Here is an 18,514-nt window from a genome sequence, read left to right as displayed (position 1 = left end):
CCTAGGCGTAAATTTACCTTTGACCGGTAGATATCGCCTAAGAGTTGGAGAAACGTTTTTTTTTCTATAAACATTGCCTAAATCATTCGATTAAGGATTCCTAGTTTTTTTTTATATTAACGATAGGCGAGCCCTTGACGACATGCATTTATTTATTTATTTATTAGCTTTTCAAGGGAAACAAACAGTATTATTGCACATAAAAGTAATGCCGTATTTTTGTATCACATAAACCAATGAAGTTTCCACAACTTGGTTATACATATAATACGATAACATCAATCACATAAGGATGCCACCGTTCACGGTGTCTCGCTGTTCTGTGTACGGGGAAGGAGGAACAAAATTGTGAAGTTCCTGAGCACACTCACCGAAGTATATCTCGCGTCATCCTGATCCTGATTTAGTGAAAACGTGCATGAGTCTACCGCGGATGCTATTTCCGTGACTACAGCTGTTACCCTACTCCACATTTCCTTATCTCGAGCACATTAAATATTGCTGCTTTCAATCAAAGAATCTTAATAAAGCGATTAAGTAATACGGAAATTATCACAGAAGCCGCCGAAGTTATGCGCAAGTGCGGTTGCTAACTACCAACAATGGTACTTCCCGGCAGCCGTTATACAAGAGCGTGATATGAAATGTGAGAAAGTGACAATTTCATACGTAAGCTGATGTTGTGACTTTTTGGAACTAGATTACCGTAGAGTTAAAAACATACAGAACACTCACTAAGACATTAATGCATGATGTGAATTGTGTCCAACAACAGTGAAACCGCCCCGAGCACGTCTATACTATACTACAACAATACACACTACAACTAGGGTACTAAGATGACTGATGAATATTTCTATGAATAATATACATAAATAAATAGCAATAAACATATAAACACTCAGACACTGAAAAACATTCATGCTCATCACACAAACACTTTCCAGTAGTGGGAATCGAACCCACGGCCTTGGGCTCAGAAAGCAGGGTCGCTGCAAACTGCGCCAATCGGCTGTCAAATAATTACTGTCAACTGCTAAATAGAATGAAGTGGCTAGTCTGCTCGAGAAACACTACTAAAGTGGAGTGGTTTTTGATGCTTCAAAATTAGTGGTATAAACGGTTTCTGTATGTTCTTAATTCTGTGTAGACTACTTTCATACGAAATTTAAATGGACGACGTTTAAACATTTCTTTTTGTTTTACGTTGCTTTATAATATGTGATCGATTTCAATTTTTTTTTTTCATCTTTTAGCGTCACGTAAGGAAAAAATGTTACGCCATGAATGGTCCGGTCACATTAACCGGTTGACGTCCACACCTACGACATAGGTATTTTGTAGAGGTTCCAAAAACCAAGGTTCTGGGCCGCTTGTTAATGGCTACCAGCAACTTACTTGATAGTACGTGTAAATCACGTTGGGAGCCGAAAACCTAGCTACAGACATTATACCTACCTACTACGCAGGTATACAGTTTTCCTCACTATGTTTTCCGTCAAAGTAAACTAAATAAAATGGAAAGGGTGACCAATGATATAACCGATTAGGTAGTACTTAGCTAATATCATCAGCACATCAACTTATTAATGACCCACTACAGAGTACGGGTAAATTCCCACAACGAGAAAGGGTTAATGCCGTAGTACACCACGCTGGCCCAGTGCGGATAAGTAGAATTCACACGCCGTTGAGAACATTATGGAGAACTCTCAGGCATGCAGGTTTCCTCACGATGTTTTCCTTCACCGTTGAGGCAAGTGATATTTTAATTGCTAAAAACGAACATAACTTAGAAACCTCTAACTTTTCTTTTTAAAGAAATGCTGAGATTCGAACTCGGTCACCCGAAAGTAGCGTCGAGCTCCTACCCAATGCGCTATCACCGCTTTCCTACTTAGCTATAGACAACGAAAATTCATATTGTATAGATATTGCTAAACACAACGCAAAAAAATGCAAAAAAATTAAATGATCTTTACTTATTAATGTACAAAAAAGATATAGGAAATAAATCTTAAATGTTAATTTAATGAAGAAAATAAGGATATAAAAAGCAGTGAGCTCAGCAACGCGGAGTACAGAGTCCAAGGTAACATCTCGAACGTCATGTTAAAGCCAGCCAGTTATAATTCGCGGTATTTGGTTAAATATATTCAAAAAAAAAAAAACAAAATTCATTTATTTCAAGTAGGCCTAATACAAGCACTTTTGAAGTCTGTCCGTGTGTAGTGACTCTACCACCGGTTCGGAAGGCAGATTCTACCGAGAAGAAGTCGGCAAGAAACTCGGCAGTTGCTCTTTTCCAACATCAAAATTTACATTTTAACATTCATTTTTCTATCTTGTGAGAGATGAAAGCGGAGCCGGATGCTTCCAAGCAACCTTGTCATTACGAAATTCATCAATTGTATAATAACCTCGCTGTAATAAATGTGTTTTAACACATTCTTTAAACTTATGCATTGGTAGGTCCAAAATTACCTTAGGAATCATATTATAAAAGCGTATACTCAATCCCACAAATGACTTTTGCACCTTTCGCAGACGATATGCAGACGTCACTAATTTATGACCATTTCTTGTAATTAGACTGTTTATATCCACTTTTTGTTTATAAAGACTAATATGTTGTCTTACAAATACTATTATTATTGAAAAGTACAGTCCGAATTCGAATCCCGACACGCACCTTAGACTTTCCGAAGTTATGTGCGTTTTAAGCAATTAAATATCACTTGCTTTAACGGTGAAGGACATCATCGTGGGGATACCTGCGAGTTCTACATAATGTTCTCCAAGGTATGTGGAGTCCAGCTATCCGCACTGGGCCAGCGTGGCGGACTACGGCCACAACCCATTGTGGGCGGAGACCCGTGCTCTGTAGTGGGCCTGTAATGGGTTGATATGATGATAGAAGTCAAACTCAGATCCCACGGAAGTGATAATAAGGTCTTAAGCTCTAGGATTTTGACGACCTCCCTGTGAGTAAGCTGTGCTAAGTAGGAGGTCCTGTGTTCGATTCCCGGTAAGGGCAATCAGGGAATTTATTATTGCTAAATTTTCTATGGTCTGGTCTTACGGCAGGCTTTGGCCGTGGCTAGTTACTACACTACCGACAAAGACGTGCCGCTAAGCAATTTAGTGTTCCGGTGCGATGTCGCGTAGAAACCGATTAACAGACTCCCTAACAGGTTAACCCGCTACCATTTTAGACTGCAACCAGGTGAGATTGCAGACAAGGGCTAACTTGTAGTGGAATAAAAAAACATGGTTATAACCATCTTTAAATTTAAATATGTTAACATTTTCCATGCAATGTAGAACTTTAAACAGTCAACAATTTATTTCACCGCATCGTTTAACTTTAGCGTTGACGTCAGTAAGTATACAGGATTTCCCATTTGCTGTGCGCAGTTTTTATCGATAATACTCAGAGTTAATACCTATCAACTATAATCTTACGATACTTCATCATCGACATTATATCAAATTATACAGGTCTACTGCAGGGAAAGTCTAGTGGTTAGAACCTCATCTTCACTTTCAGGGAGCCGAGTTCGAATACCAGCACACTCCTCTAACTTGAAGGAAAACTTTGTGAGGTAACCGGTATGCTTGAGGTATGACGACCTAAACCCTTCTTATGGTGGGAGGAGATCCGTGCCCTGTAATGAACCGGTAAAGGGTTTATATGCAATGGCGTGCATAGAGGGTATGCACGGGGTATGCAGATGATATAAAATGTAGAAAATCTTCAGTAAGAGTTATAAAAACTTAAGGATAGGCACTGTAAGAGTTATAAAAAAGCCTACCCTTAAATATTTGTAACTCGTACTGGAGATTTTATTCATTTTATATCATCTGCATACCCTGTGCATACCCTCTATGCACGCCACTGTTTATATGATCATCGACGTCATCCGAAGCATATTGAAGTACCACTGCTAGTTGCGGGCTTCCTCACTCACAGGAGAGACGGTTGTAGAGCATAGACCCACAACGCTGATCAGTTGCGCGTTGGTGAGTTTTAACAGCTTTTGTCACAAGTTATTGATAGTAACTGGGCACATAAGTCTTAAAAAGGGAAGTCCAAGTTGAACGTTCTCGCAAGCAAGAGCTAGTAAAAAGCTTAAGTACGGAAATCGGCTCAGTGAAGAAGAAGAACAGAATTGTTAATTTATGTGTCTTGTGCTGCTTGCATCTATCGGCACTGAGTGAAAACTATCGCCTATAAACAGTGCAACAATTCGTAGGTCATGCAAAAACCGCGTCCGACAGAACGACGCCCTGTGTCCATAAATCTGTGGCGTAGGTGTTAGGCCTCGTAATAACACCGGCAACCACGTCCTTCAGTTCGGAACAAAGCTGTGCTGCTTGGCAGAAGAAATAAGCATGGCGATTGGCGTTAGTAGGTACTTCCTCGGACGAGGAAAGAGGCCCTTTTTCATCAGCTGGCCATTCTCACAGCATGCCATTTTTATGATCACATGATGACGTGCGACACGCCTAATCTTTACTGATAACAGTATTTGCCCAAAAGCCTCGGTGATTTCATACAGCCTTGCCTGTGTTTGTCTACACTGTGCAGTTCAGTATTGATAGTAAATTGTGTAACCGCCTAAAAAATAAGGATAGAGTACGGTCGCAAGCTAATTCTTTTCAAAATTTCCAAAAAACTCTGGCGTAATTGTTAGCCTTAGCATCGCTTCAGTTTTATGGACACAGGGCGGCACTTTGACATGCGCTGAAAAGTGTTGACCCTGTTTACAGGCGATTACCTTGCCGAATTCCATGATATATAATGAGAATAAAGCCTAATTTGCTATAATTCGCGAAACAGATTTTCCCGTTCCATCGGGTGGGCCATCTGCTTTATCCGTCAATTATAACTACAAAAAAGTGGTAGTAGATTTTTTTACTCCCTGAAACAGAACAGCTAATAGAAAACTGTTTTGAGTAAAACACTGCCATAGTTTTTACTGAAAGAAATCAGAGAATCAAAATTAAAATCAAGTGACTTTTGTCATATGCGCGTGTCGGCCTTTTATCTTCAATAGGGTTGTCATAAGTAGACACTTACTTAATGTTTTGAAATCTTTTGTATGCAAAAATAAATTTGCTTCTTTTGATTTAATGTTTTTACAGGTTGATTCCTTATGAAATATACTTAAGCATCCTTCAACATTATTTCGTAATTCAGTTACACGTTGTATAAACCAGAAGTTTTTTTTTAGTTAACGCGGTTGTTTATTTTACAAATAAAGCACGATTTATACTAGAACGTGGCAGGACGAGCCGTGTCTCGTACGAGCAATGGACCAGGATCGAACATTTTATATTCAGCGCCATTTTTATACGTACGGTACAACATAAACTGCTTTATAATATAAAATGTTCGTTATGTTAAGGGTAGGGTGTCTCGTCCGTGCCTCGTACGGGGCACGGCTCGTTCCCGCCACAGTCTAGCACGAATCATCCTCTTAGCGACGCTTCAACGACGCGACGTTAACTATGTGGCTTTGGTATTTAGTCTCAGCGTCTTCACACAAAACTGATAAGTTGAGGTGTTAATGAAGAGACATACCCCAGGGCGGTCGTTGACCTTTTGGGAGCATTTAGTCAAAAAAACTATTTGTATAATTAGGTAGGGTTTTAGGTATTTGCAGTGCTATGTTCTAACCTAGTTGTATCTATGAGATAATACCAGGAAAGTATTTTTCAAGTATGTGAGTAAGTATATAATAAAAAATAACTTTGAAAGTATTTCATGAATTAACATAACAAGTTAACACGATGTTGTATATGTGCATAAAAATTTATAAAAATATTGTTTATCTACTAAGTTTCCAAGACAAAGAAATATTTTAACCGTAGGAAATGCTTTAGTGATATAATAGTTAGTCATTTTAATTTTACTAGTGACAAATTAAAGATTACCTAGAACTACAACTTTTCTGTAGCGCAAACACTTCTGTGCAAGGAACCTTGCATTCTGGATGAAAGCTCTAGTAAATTAGTAAGGAAGCCCGCATGTAACGTACAATTTTTATTTTTTTATTAATGTAGAATAGAGGTACCTATAGTTTTTTCTACCGAATGACACCTTGGGACAAAAAAAAGTTGCAATTGGAAGCAAGGAAAGTCCTATTACATCGCCATCTAGCCCCAAAGTCATCTAAGTACCCATAACACAAGCTACGCTAAGCTAAGCTACTGATGCATATTTTTATGTATAATATACATACCTTATACATAGAGATAACTTTGTTTCTTATGTAAACTTGGTTTGGCGGGGTTATCGCCATGTTTGTTTACTTCGGCGCCAAAGATAATAAGCTCTGGGCTTCGTATCGCAAAGGTGACATTATTGTGTTAAATTTATGAATGATAAATAACATACGCTTACTTAATTATGTACTTACTTATTTAAATTCAATGCCACTGCTATATCTTTGTGACGAATATTAAAATAATTTAATTGACCGAGCGAAGCGAGTTCATAGAATCAACTTGGATGGAATTTTCTCCCTCGTCTCTCTCTCAGAGTACTATCAACTATAAAACTTCTAAAACTACTCTTTTCCTAAGTCGAATATGATGAAAAAATATAACCCATAAGGGTTTATTTTTAAATCTGAAATCTGTGGCTTGCATGGAGAAGTTGAAAAGCTATGTTTGAACAGAACACTAACTTTGTCCTATGTGTATCTTAAAACTGCTTTATCTCAAAGACTGTAACTTCCGTATATTTTTACGAGATCCTGTAGTTAAACAACAAATAAGTATCTTTAAATGCCAAACAATTATTAAAAATTAATACAAATAATATATTATTAAAAAATAAAATAAAAAAGCCATTTATTCTAATACCAATAAATAAAGAAATATATATTACATTCATTCTCATAATTACATTCATATATTATTATTATTCGTTTATTCCTCTTACTTGACGGCCGATTGGCGCAGCGACCCTGCTTGTCTGAATCCAAGGCTGTGGGTTCGATTCCCAAAATTGGAAAAATGTTTGTGGGATGAGCATAAATGTTTTCCAGTGTCTGGGTGTTCATCTGTATATATTAATGTATATTATAACCCAAAACACAAGCTACGCTTACATTGGGGCTAGATAGTGCGGTATGTGTAGTCGTAGTACTTTTATTTATTTATTTATATTCATAAATAGATCAACAAGCTCGGATTGAGATTATGCGAGCCATAATTATAATTAGTGCTAATTTAAATTTAGCAAACGTGGGTAATTTTCTAAGCGTCCTTGAGTTAATTTTAGGGTACATGTCAATGTATAATAATATTGTTTCTTTAAAATATAAATATAACCTAAAATAAACTACTTCAAACTAAATCAAATCTAAGACGTCCTCGAAACCACCGCAGCGAGGCACAGTTCCTAAGATGCTGGCAGCATTGCCCCTTTGGATGGCCAAACTAATTAATGTATAATTAGATTTAGGTTTTGGAAATTGTAAAACTAGTAAAGTATATAATAGAATATTTGTAATAAGAATGTTCTACCTACAATTAAATTTAAAAAGGAAAATAAATAAATATAAATATACTACGACAATACACACACCGCTATCCAGCCCCAAAGTGAGCATAGCTTGTGTTAAGGGGACTAAGATGACTGATTAATATTTTAATGAAAAATATAAATAAATACTTATAATATATATATATATATAAACACCCAGACACCGAAAACCATTCATGTTCATCACAGAAACATTTTCCAGTTGTGGGAATCGTACCCACGGCCTTGGAGTCAGAAAGCAGGGTCAATAAATTAATAGTCAAGAAATAAATTTTTCATTCTCGAATCTCCAAATGGAAACTAGTTTTCTATTAAGAAAACCTGTTGTTTAATTAACATTATTTTTATTTTTTTTGTTTGAGTTTGGTGCTCTAAACTTGATAATAAAACTTGGTCTCAGAACTGCCGTGCGTGAACATCACACCAATGTTATATCGTCAAGTGGCTGATAGGTCATCATCAATCATTGAACAATGAGAGCTGTGTGTGCGGTCATTTTAACTGATAACTAAATAATAACAATAACTGGTATTTTAAGGGGCTTGGAATATTTTGGCTTCGGTAACAACTCCTTCGACAATTCAATGGTGAATAGTAGATAGGTAAGCTAGACATCATATTAAGATATTCAAATCTCTTTAATCAAAGTGCAAGTAAGTAGGTAATTATTATAGCTCTCATTTAATAACTTTATAGGATAATAAGTCAGTCATGTAAATGAAAACCGAAATAATACTTGATAGGCTTTAGAGGTACATGTAGTGGCTCTGAGACTTATCTGCGAAACCGAAAACCTATATTTATTGAGTAAACAACTGCCATAGTTTTTACTGAAAGAAATCAGACACAGCCCTAACATCAAATGCAAAATTAAAATCAAGTGACTCCTGTCACTTTGTTCGGTAGGCGTCGCGTAGCGTTGGTACTATGCACGTGTTGTTCTTTTATCTCCAATAGGGTTGTCAAAAGTAAACACTTAGCATGTTTGGAATTCGTTTGTATGGAAAAGTAAATATGCTTCTTTGAATTAATTTTTTTCCTTATTAAATACACTTATGCATCCTTCAACATTATTTCGTAATTCGGTAACACGCTGCATATATTCTTCTTTTGGTAGGTAATTCATTATCCTCACGATGTTTTATTTCATCGTTAAAGCGAGTGATATTATAATTAGGCATTTAAAAACGCACGTAAAGAAAGGTTAGAGGCGCGTGCTAGGACGCGAACTCGGACCCCAAAAGTGAAGGCGAAGTCCACTGGGCACCGTAATGCACATACATGTCAACACTACGTGATGCACTAATATAGTAAGAAAAGATATACATTTATATGTAGGTATAGATAACCTTTGTGATCTATGTACGGTATAAGCTAGTTAGTAAATAACGGAAGTCTGTCTGACTTAGCATAAACATATAATAGATTTTATATTAATTAATCGCATTATTTGCCGTGTGGTCACCACACGGCAAATAAGCAGTTCAGAATACAGTTGTCACCGCTCTGCATCTTCATGAAATGTGGCATTAATTCGCCTGCTTGATTTTCATGTAGTTATTTTTCAATTTAAGCTTTTTCGCGGAATTTATGTCTACGAAAATTATTTTCTCGCGGTAATATAAAGCTGTGATAGCCCAGTGGTTCCGACTACGACTCTACATGCCGGGGGCCAAGTGCGAACCCCGGCACGCACCTCCTACTTTTCCAAGCGTTTATGGCCATTAACTATCACTTCGATCGTTTTAATGGTAAACGAATATCATGTTCTTAAAGACGCGTGAAGTCCAAAGATCGCGTGAAGTCCGTGGTGGACTAACCCCTTCTCATTCTAGGAGGCGTCTAGTGTTTTAAGTTGGCCGGTAATGGGTTGGTAAAGATCATGATGATATTCAGTCTCTAGGATATCTCTGTGCCTAAATTAATGAAAAACACAAAATGACAAAACTAAAAAAAATCTTTACTAAGGTGTTATAATGAGAAAAGGGTAACTAACGTTAGCCACGCCATTGAAATTTGTGTCGAAATTACAATTTTTTGGCATTAATGCTAATAATAATTAAGGTATTCCAAAAGCTATTCAAGTATATAGTTAATGACAATCTCCAAAGTTTTTATTAAACGTAAGATTTTAATATCCTAAAATAACATAAAGGGTACGTTTCACTCTGTGAAAACTTGTTATAAAACCGTGAGTACGAGAAAATGCTTGGTTTGCTCTAGATGGTCAATTAATATTAAATTACATTGTGAGAGAGTAATAATAAAAAGAATAACCGGTTAACTAAGTTTGATGCGGGATTCTTAAACCAGCCGCGTTTGGAAATTTGTTGCCCTCGTATTTAAAGTTAACGATGTAGTATCATCACTACAATGGAATAGTGCATCACAAAGATCTATTTGAATAAAGAAAGTTTTGACACTGACAACAAGAAACCTAAGATTATAATAAAGGTAAGTTATAAGTTGACAGCTTTTAGGAAAAAAACTCACCGAACACTTATCGGTGAGTTGGATTTTTGTCAAATAAGTTTACATGACGCTTGTCAATGCTATGTGGACTTTTAATTGACGTGCATATCAGTCCATGTGTTTTTGTGTGTGCTATATTTATAAACGTGTAATATGCATGTTGTTAGTGTTCTTAATAAATAAATAAACAAAGGTTAGCCCTTCACGAATCGAGTCAGCCCTGTTTTTGAACGTCATTCATGCCATCAATGTAGAGTTTAACTACTATGTAGAATGGTAAAGTTTTCCACTACACCTAAATAAGGAAATCAATGATAAGTAGGTATTAAGAACTTATGTCATTCCCAATTAGGAGATGGTAATAGCAGAAATAATCAGAAACCGTTAATAATTGCGGCAACCTTGAAAATAACTCCTTATCGTACACCTGCTTAAATACTAGGTAAACTCATAATATGACGCGATAGCATCATGTGAATTAACCTGTGCCGCAAAATAAGAAAAAAAAGCATTATTTCACTATTTTTCAAATAAAAACAGAGTTTTTTTAAATATTATTTTGATTAGAAGAAGGTGTTTTTATGTTGGTTTGATCCAACAATTATTATTCTATGTGATTAACCCTAAGGTCCTTAGTGCAGTTGTTAAATTTATGTTTATATCCTCATTTAATCCTGCTATTGAAGTGTAAAGAAAAGTTTGCACATCGATTAAAATTAACTCATGTTATTATTAACGAGAATTAAATTCATTTGTTAATAAAACAATGCCGTATATAGATACTGCTTAGTAATATAATGAAAAATGATATTAAGTAAATATGTAAATATGATTAATATACGGTTATGGAATCTTGGAAATCAGCTATCTCGAGCGCACTCACAATATATTAAAAAAATCACAACACTACACTTCGCGTTTAGGTTTAAAAGTTCTTTTTTTCAACACTAGGTTAAGGAATACGGGATATAAATATTCGAAAAAAATCACGGAATCTTTTTCGCGACTTCGCGATGGCGCGAATTCGGAACGCCGCACGCGCGCGTCGCGTGCTAAGTCGGAGAAGATAATGCGTGCTCGTAGAAAACTACATAAACTACACAGTCGCACCGGCGGCTTAAGTAACGGATAATACATTGTTAATTCGGATATTTGCGCGTACGGCGTGAGCAGTATAATGGTCCAAGAGATGGTGGGAAATTTTAAACTGCTTGACAAAAGTTGAAAAATACATAGCTACTTTAGCAATGCCCCAGATTCCCTATTACATAATTCTTTTAAATTAAAATTAATTAGAAGAGAGGGTATAATAATTACCATCAAACAAAGCTTTCGTAGGTTTTTCATAGGAATTTAATAATAAGCCGTTATGTCTTGTTTTATTGTATTACATTGAAAGACCAAGCAGATGACCCAACTAAGTGGAAAATCGTCGCCCATAAACAGAGCAATACTTCACAGGGCATACAAGAAACCCGACGTACAAGTGCCGCCCTGTGACCGTCAACCCGAACGAGCGACTGCGACTCATGTGCCCGAAATTATGTCGCGAATAAAACTATAATTTTTTTTTTATCATTAATTTAGTTTTCTTACATTATCTTATTTTATATGCTTATAATTAAAAGTTTCGTAAGATACAATTTTTGAAAAAGAAAAGTACAGCCCTGCTTCTGCGATTTGATACATCGGCCAGGCTATTCTTCCTATACACATAGATAAACTAAAACTATAAAATTTAAACACACTTATAATAATTATTACTAAAAATTTATAATCTACTAAGTAGTTTAATAAATTTAATTGTTTTCCATTTAAGTTTCTTACAAATTCGTGTGTATAAAAATCAATGGTTATTTATATGGCCGCGGGGTGAAAGGAGCTGGTGGAAAATTTTGAGGACGTTTGTAAAACACTACATTTTACAAACGTCCTCAAAATTTTCCACCGGCTCTCCCATTGTAATGTCTTAATCATTAACAATCCGTTAAGAGTTAAAGTGTTAAACTCAGAGGTGCCTTTTTGACAGCATAATTATATAAGTGATGAACCAGATTGGTTTTAAGCAAGAATCTCGTAGTTACATAACAGCTATTAAAGTTCGATGAGTGCGCTCCCAATATCATAATTTGATAGAGACGAATGATTGAATGATGCGCAGAAACAAGTAATTGTTTTTGAAGTTATACTTCTTTTGGCGCGTTAGGGTAAAATGGTGAGAGGTAATTTTTACGATGCGCGCGCACACCGTCACAAAAAACCGACACCGCGAAGTTAGCTATAGGCAACATTTTAGTTTTTCTAAAAATGGTTCGACAGTTGACTTTCAATATTTCAAACAATGCCTTTTTTCTATTGTTAGTGTCGTTTTTTCTACAAACGTAGAATAAGCCAAAAGATAAAAATTGTTGAAAAGATTTTTATCTTGTTACGCCAAAGAAATATAACTTCTAACGCGCGTACATAAGTAAACACACGTTTTTTTTATTTTAATATTTATAATTGACGGACTAAGAAGTTGGCCTACAGTAGTGGAAAACCATCAACTAAACATAGATCCACACATTCTTGGGTATGAAATGAACTACCCTTTATGTGCCACCCTTTATCGACCTTAGGTGTAGGGTGTTAAGCCCTGTTTTGCAGCAGCATTGTTTGGCGGCACAAGCAGGTTAATCGAGCCTATATTGAATTTTGAAAAACCACATCAGATACGAAATAACCGATACGTAATCACAATTTGAATGTCTTTAATATTTAATTGAGATTATGAATTGCACGTAACAGTATATTCAGATCCCTTATTTTTTTATTTTGATAAATTTCAAATGACCTACAAATCACCAGACTCCTATTTTTCTTTAAATTCTTCTCCCAAACCTTATTTTTCAGGATTATTTGGACACCACCAGCCTATTATGAATAACTATTATTACAACTATTAGTTATTTCGAATATCTCTCTATCTCTCAAATAAATCTGGTTTCCTTTTCTGTTGACCTTTAATCAATATCAACTTCTTTGAACATGGAGCATAATTCCATGTTTTTTTTTAATTGGTTAGTACAAACAAATGCAGTTTTGCTAACATTAATCTGTCGTCTAAAATTAGGTGGCACCGGCTCATAGTTTTCACGGACTTTAGACTTGCATCCGAGGAGATAGATTATTGTTCTCTTGGCAACAAGCTATGCTCTTAATTGCTTGAGAAAACGTATAGCTATTTGACATTTGATTTATTTAAGATTATAAATCAAATTTATTTTTATTACTTTACCAATACTTATGCTGTTACTTAAATTAGAGTAATTTAAGTTTTTGTTGTGTATTCCTCAAATTCATATATTTCATTAATACGTGAGTTTTAACTATGTTATATTGTGTATTACATTATGTATGAAGTTTTTTAGATGATGCGTTTTTGTAAACCATAATTACACTGATTACGTAAGTCTTTTTGTAAAGTTTATGCTCTCAAATTCGTTTAGTTTTATTCCTTTAGCCTAGTTGGTTCGGCCTCACTTTCGGACGAACCGAATTCGATACCCGGTACGCATCTCTTGATATTTCAAAGTTATGTGCATTTAAGGCCATTAAATTGCACTTTTCTGTTCTGTTCTCTTCTCTTATCTTCTCTCCTCTTCTATTACATTCCATTCCATCCTATTTAGGATAATGGCGGTATACACCGCCTCGCCTTGTAGAGCATCTATTCTCACCTATCGCCAACTCATTCTATCACCATTAACAAGTGATGATTTAAAAAAAATTCAAAATTAAGATTTTCACGCGCATATAAATCGCAGCGAGAAAAAAAATTATTGTTTAGATTTGACATAGAATTTTTTATGGAACGTAAATAAGAAGTAAGAACGAAGAAAAAACTGGTGCAATGGAAATTTGCTTACCAAGTAATATTTGTTATTGGCATTTAAATGACACAGCACTTGAGACTCGTTAGAAGCAGTAGGTATTTGTAGAAAACTAATAATTAAACGCACATGGTAAATGTAGATGGCTTCCATGGGGTTTCTTGGTTTCTACGAGATTACAGTAATTGTGCGTTTTAGAAATCTCAAACATGTTGAAATTTATGCGGTCGCTTAACAACGCAGTGTTATTTTAAAAGGACAGTTCAATTATGGAAATTAAGCTTAATTTACTTCGCGGAATTCCATGACATATTATAAAAAATTAAGCTTAATTTGCTATACTTGAAGATATTTTGTGAGTACCTTGCCGAAGATCTGTTTGGCGCAGTGGACAGCGACCCTGCTTTCTAAGTCCAAGGCCGTGGGTTCGATTTCCACAACTGGAAAACTTTTCTGTGATGAACATGAATGTTTTTCAGTGGCTGGGTGTTTGTCTATATTTTGTAAGTATTTATGTATATTTTTCATATAAATATTCCTCAGTTAAATTAGTACCCATAGCACAAGCCGAGCTTACTTTGGGGCTGGATGGCGAAGTGTGTATTGTCGTAGTATATTTGAAATTTTAATTGTAATTTGTGACGGAAAAATTTACAGTCCTCGTATGAAACCGTAAACGTAAACTTTTGTTATTGGAATTTAATTTTATTACATCGATAGTCGCCACGTGCCAGCACATAACGAATCGATTATATCACGCGTTCTGGTTAATCCCTACTAATATTAAAAATGCGTTAGTGTGTTTGTCGGTTTATTTGTGCGTCTTTTAATCACGCAGCAAGGAAGCAACCGATTGATTTTGTTTATATAGAGTTTATGGGCCGCAGGCTACTTTTTATATAGATAGCGAATGCCAGTAAAATTTACCTGCATATAACTCTAATATAAGAAACGCAATTCGACAAGCAGCAAAGATTGGTAGGTATAGAAGGTAAAGAAATCATATAGCTAAAAATAAATGTCAAATTACCAAAATGGATAAGTATATAATGGATAAGTCAGAGTTTCTAGTCGGCTTTTCTCAGTGGAATCTGCCTTCCGAACCAGTGGTAGAGTCACTACAAACTTGACGTTTCAAAAGTGCTTATAAATTAGGCCTACTTGTAATTGAATTGAAAAACTTTCATTCTCAATTTACCAATATTTTTTTAAAACCATTTCTTTTACTATTTTTAACCAGTGAAACACGTTTTTCTTATTTTTAATTGAAAGCAGAAATACCATGTTTCATGGATGCCTATAACTTGTAAAATGACTTCATACAGACGTTTATACAAACATTCTTCTACCTTGGTGTACAATTAACCAAAAATCTTGCGCTATCCTAACATATAACATTTATTAAAAATATGATGTTAGATTGAAATATTAACAAATCCCATTATATTATCGTGGTATGCACTCGTTGAACTACTGCTAAGAAATGTTGTTTAAACACGGAAATCTTAGTTTAAAATCTTCAGTACAATATAAGGTTCAAAAAAAACTCTTATTTTTAAAATCTCTACTTTCAGCCGTTTGTGCTGTACAAAACCGAAACAAACGCGTACAAAGACACGTCTAGATTTAGTTTTTAATAAAGTAAAACGCCCTAGAAAAGTCGAGGGTCAAAATAGTAATAAAAAAAATATCTACGGCACTTATGTTATGGCATGGAATTATGCTATTTACTAGCTAAAGAATAACCGGGACGAGAACTTGTGAATTGCAATTGAATGGTTTATGGTAACATATTAAATCAATGGAATAAGTGAATGAGATGTTTGCTATATAACATTTTCAGATCAGACTAAGTCAAAAGACTCTTTCAAAAAAGCAAATTTTCCGCTCATAGTCGAACATAACCTCGGCAACGAGGCAGCTTACAAAAAAACCGGCAAGTGTGATTCAGAGTCACGTGCTGGGGGTTCCGTACCTTAGGAGGAATCACTTACTATAATTCAAAACCTGATAAAATAATTTTAAACCTAAATCTTCATAAAAGCCGATCGCATTCAGTAGTGTTTGTCTTTTCCTACTCTTCCCTGAAGATTGATTATTGATTATTTACTTCGAGCGTTACAAATTCCAATGGTTCGAATTTCTCAGGTCTTGATATATTGTACATATATGCTATGAATTTTCATATATAGATATTTGTATACATTTATTCTCCGATCAATAATCCCCTTACAGTAATGTAAACAAATATGTATGAACGTGCTATAAGGATATAGCAATGGAAGGCCAGGTATTCAGATATTCACTTCAATAGCAACAATGTTCAGGATGGCACTTAGATCTTTCATTAATTAATAGTATTATTGAAGCTAAATACCTAGTTTCTTAGCAGTAATCATTTATTCTCATGACTATTATTCTTCCTTCCTATTAAAGTATTCATTTTATAAAAGACATCTTTAAAGCCCACCAACCTGCTTTAGAGCAGTGTTGTGGGTCTGTACTCTATAAACCTGACTTCCCAAGGAGTGAAATAAAACAACTGGACTGACTCTAATACTGTATATTAAGATTCTCTATAATTCATATTACTCGTTACCTTCAAATTACTCTACTACCAGTTCGGAATGCTGTCTTCGGCAGAGAAGACCACTGGCAAAAACTCTACCGTTGCTCTTTTATTAAATCAATTAAAATTTTTACCATTTGGTAACGGAACCCTAAAAAGATGTGACTAGACGTTATGCAGAGTACAAATATCTTCGGTAACGGTAAGGTAATAATTTAACCTTTATTATAGTTAGTTCCTACATAAGTGTATATTGTACATAAGCGGTCGACTTTTATACATTTTTACGCAATGCAATGGGTAAATTACGTCGTCCTCGCATCACACCGTTACGAACGCATTACGTCTACCTTTACTACCTTTACCTTTTATAGGTATCTATTTTATTATTACATTTTACAGAGAAACTGCCTCGTTGGTAAATATAGTAGGTACATAATAACTAGCAAATACAACACGTAAGTTTAGAGATTTTTGTTTTAACTTTAATTCCATTTTATTTCATTTAATTCCAAGGTGTGTACACATACTTTGGGTTTTAGCTTAGAACAAAACTTGTTATTATTTTTTTTTAGATCTAGCTTTAGTTATTACCTGTTTTGTGTTTTTTTTTTACTTTGTGAACAATAACATAACCTATTTGTGTAACTAATAAAAATAAATAAATTAATAAATGGTCTACGGTACCATTAGGTACATAGAAAACCATCGCTTCGCAGGGGATGCAAGGAACGAGTCTTGCAACGCGTCTCCTTGGGTCCATCGACTTAAGGCATACGTTTAAGCCTGCCTGTAAATACACCGGTAACCACGCCCAGATCACACTATTGCAATAACTTTACTTGGCCTTTCAATCTTAGTACCAGTTCGGAGTTACAAAAGCTTTGTCCACCTTAGTGTCACATTAATATGGTACCTTATAATATTTAGGTACTACCGACGATTTTATGAGACACAAATGAATGAAAGAATGAATGAATGAATGAAAACAATTTTATTGTACACTCAGAAATTTCACAAAATACAAATATAGAGCGTTAAGGTATTAGGTACAGTTTGGCATATGCATATGTCTACCATTTTCTCATCTTATATATCTACGAGATAATGGGTAGACGTAATATAATCTTCGTCTCAACTGCAGCCCTTACAATCTCCTGTAATCATCACAATCTCATTTGTTTTTTTATTTGAGGTTATTCGATCATTGCCAGTACACTGTACTACTTCCATATTTTGACTTTAATATGTTACGGTCTACTTCGAATAATATGAATATCGCCTACGCTATAAAAGTGAAATCAAGTTAAATTTAAGTTTGTTATTACGTTATAAATTTAAATATGATTGTAGAATATTACAATATATATTTTAAGTTAAGTAAATAGTTCCTAAGTTATAATTTCTTAATATACTATCATTGATACTGTTAACAATCCTCATAAAACAGTTCGGCATAATACGATGGCTTCTTAACCTAACTTGGCTGTGAATGTTGTATAACATCAGAGAATTGACGAACTTTCGACATACAGGTGCAAGAAATTATGAATAAACTCTTCTGGAAAATAAACAAATCTGAAGATTATTTTCACATTCACCGTTAACTGTATTATAGTATATGCATTAAATAAAAGTATTAGCAGTACTTGTAATGAAATAAAAAAAGCATTCGACCATTCGGGCATTTAAACAATTCGTCATCACATAACGTTTTGTTTAATCTGGACACTTGTTTGTAGCGTCCAAATAAAGCGGAGAATTAATTTTAGACCAGTTCTTATACAATATTGAAGGTTGCGTACAAAGTTTACTTTATTTTGAAAGTAGGCGCGTTATGTGTGGGTGTGACATAAGGTTCAGTTATCGATACGAAAGTTGTGCAAGAGCACAGAATAGAGTATGGACACACTAGGATAGGAAAGAGTAAGAAGTAAAGAACCTGTCAATCTGTATCGTGTTCGGTGTTCATGATTTCTCTTTTAAGCGTCTTTTGATACAGCTGTGGTTAGGACTTTTTTCTTTTTTTATTAAAATAGCAAT

The 18,514-nt window shown here is 35.0% G+C and overlaps 1 protein-coding gene across 2 annotated transcripts in view; it reads right to left on the bottom strand.

Moving 5' to 3' along the window:
• LOC120629111 overlaps window positions 1-18,514 on the bottom strand; it is a 123,286-nt gene that overhangs the window by 44,786 nt on the left and 59,986 nt on the right. The gene's annotated exons all lie outside the window — the stretch shown is intronic.

Source organism: Pararge aegeria, chromosome 2, assembly GCF_905163445.1.
Source record: "Pararge aegeria chromosome 2, ilParAegt1.1, whole genome shotgun sequence".
Classification (NCBI taxonomy): Eukaryota; Metazoa; Arthropoda; class Insecta; order Lepidoptera; family Nymphalidae; genus Pararge; species Pararge aegeria.
The sequence above is the reverse complement of the archived record's forward strand: the minus strand, read 5'-3'. Positions and strand labels throughout refer to the sequence as shown.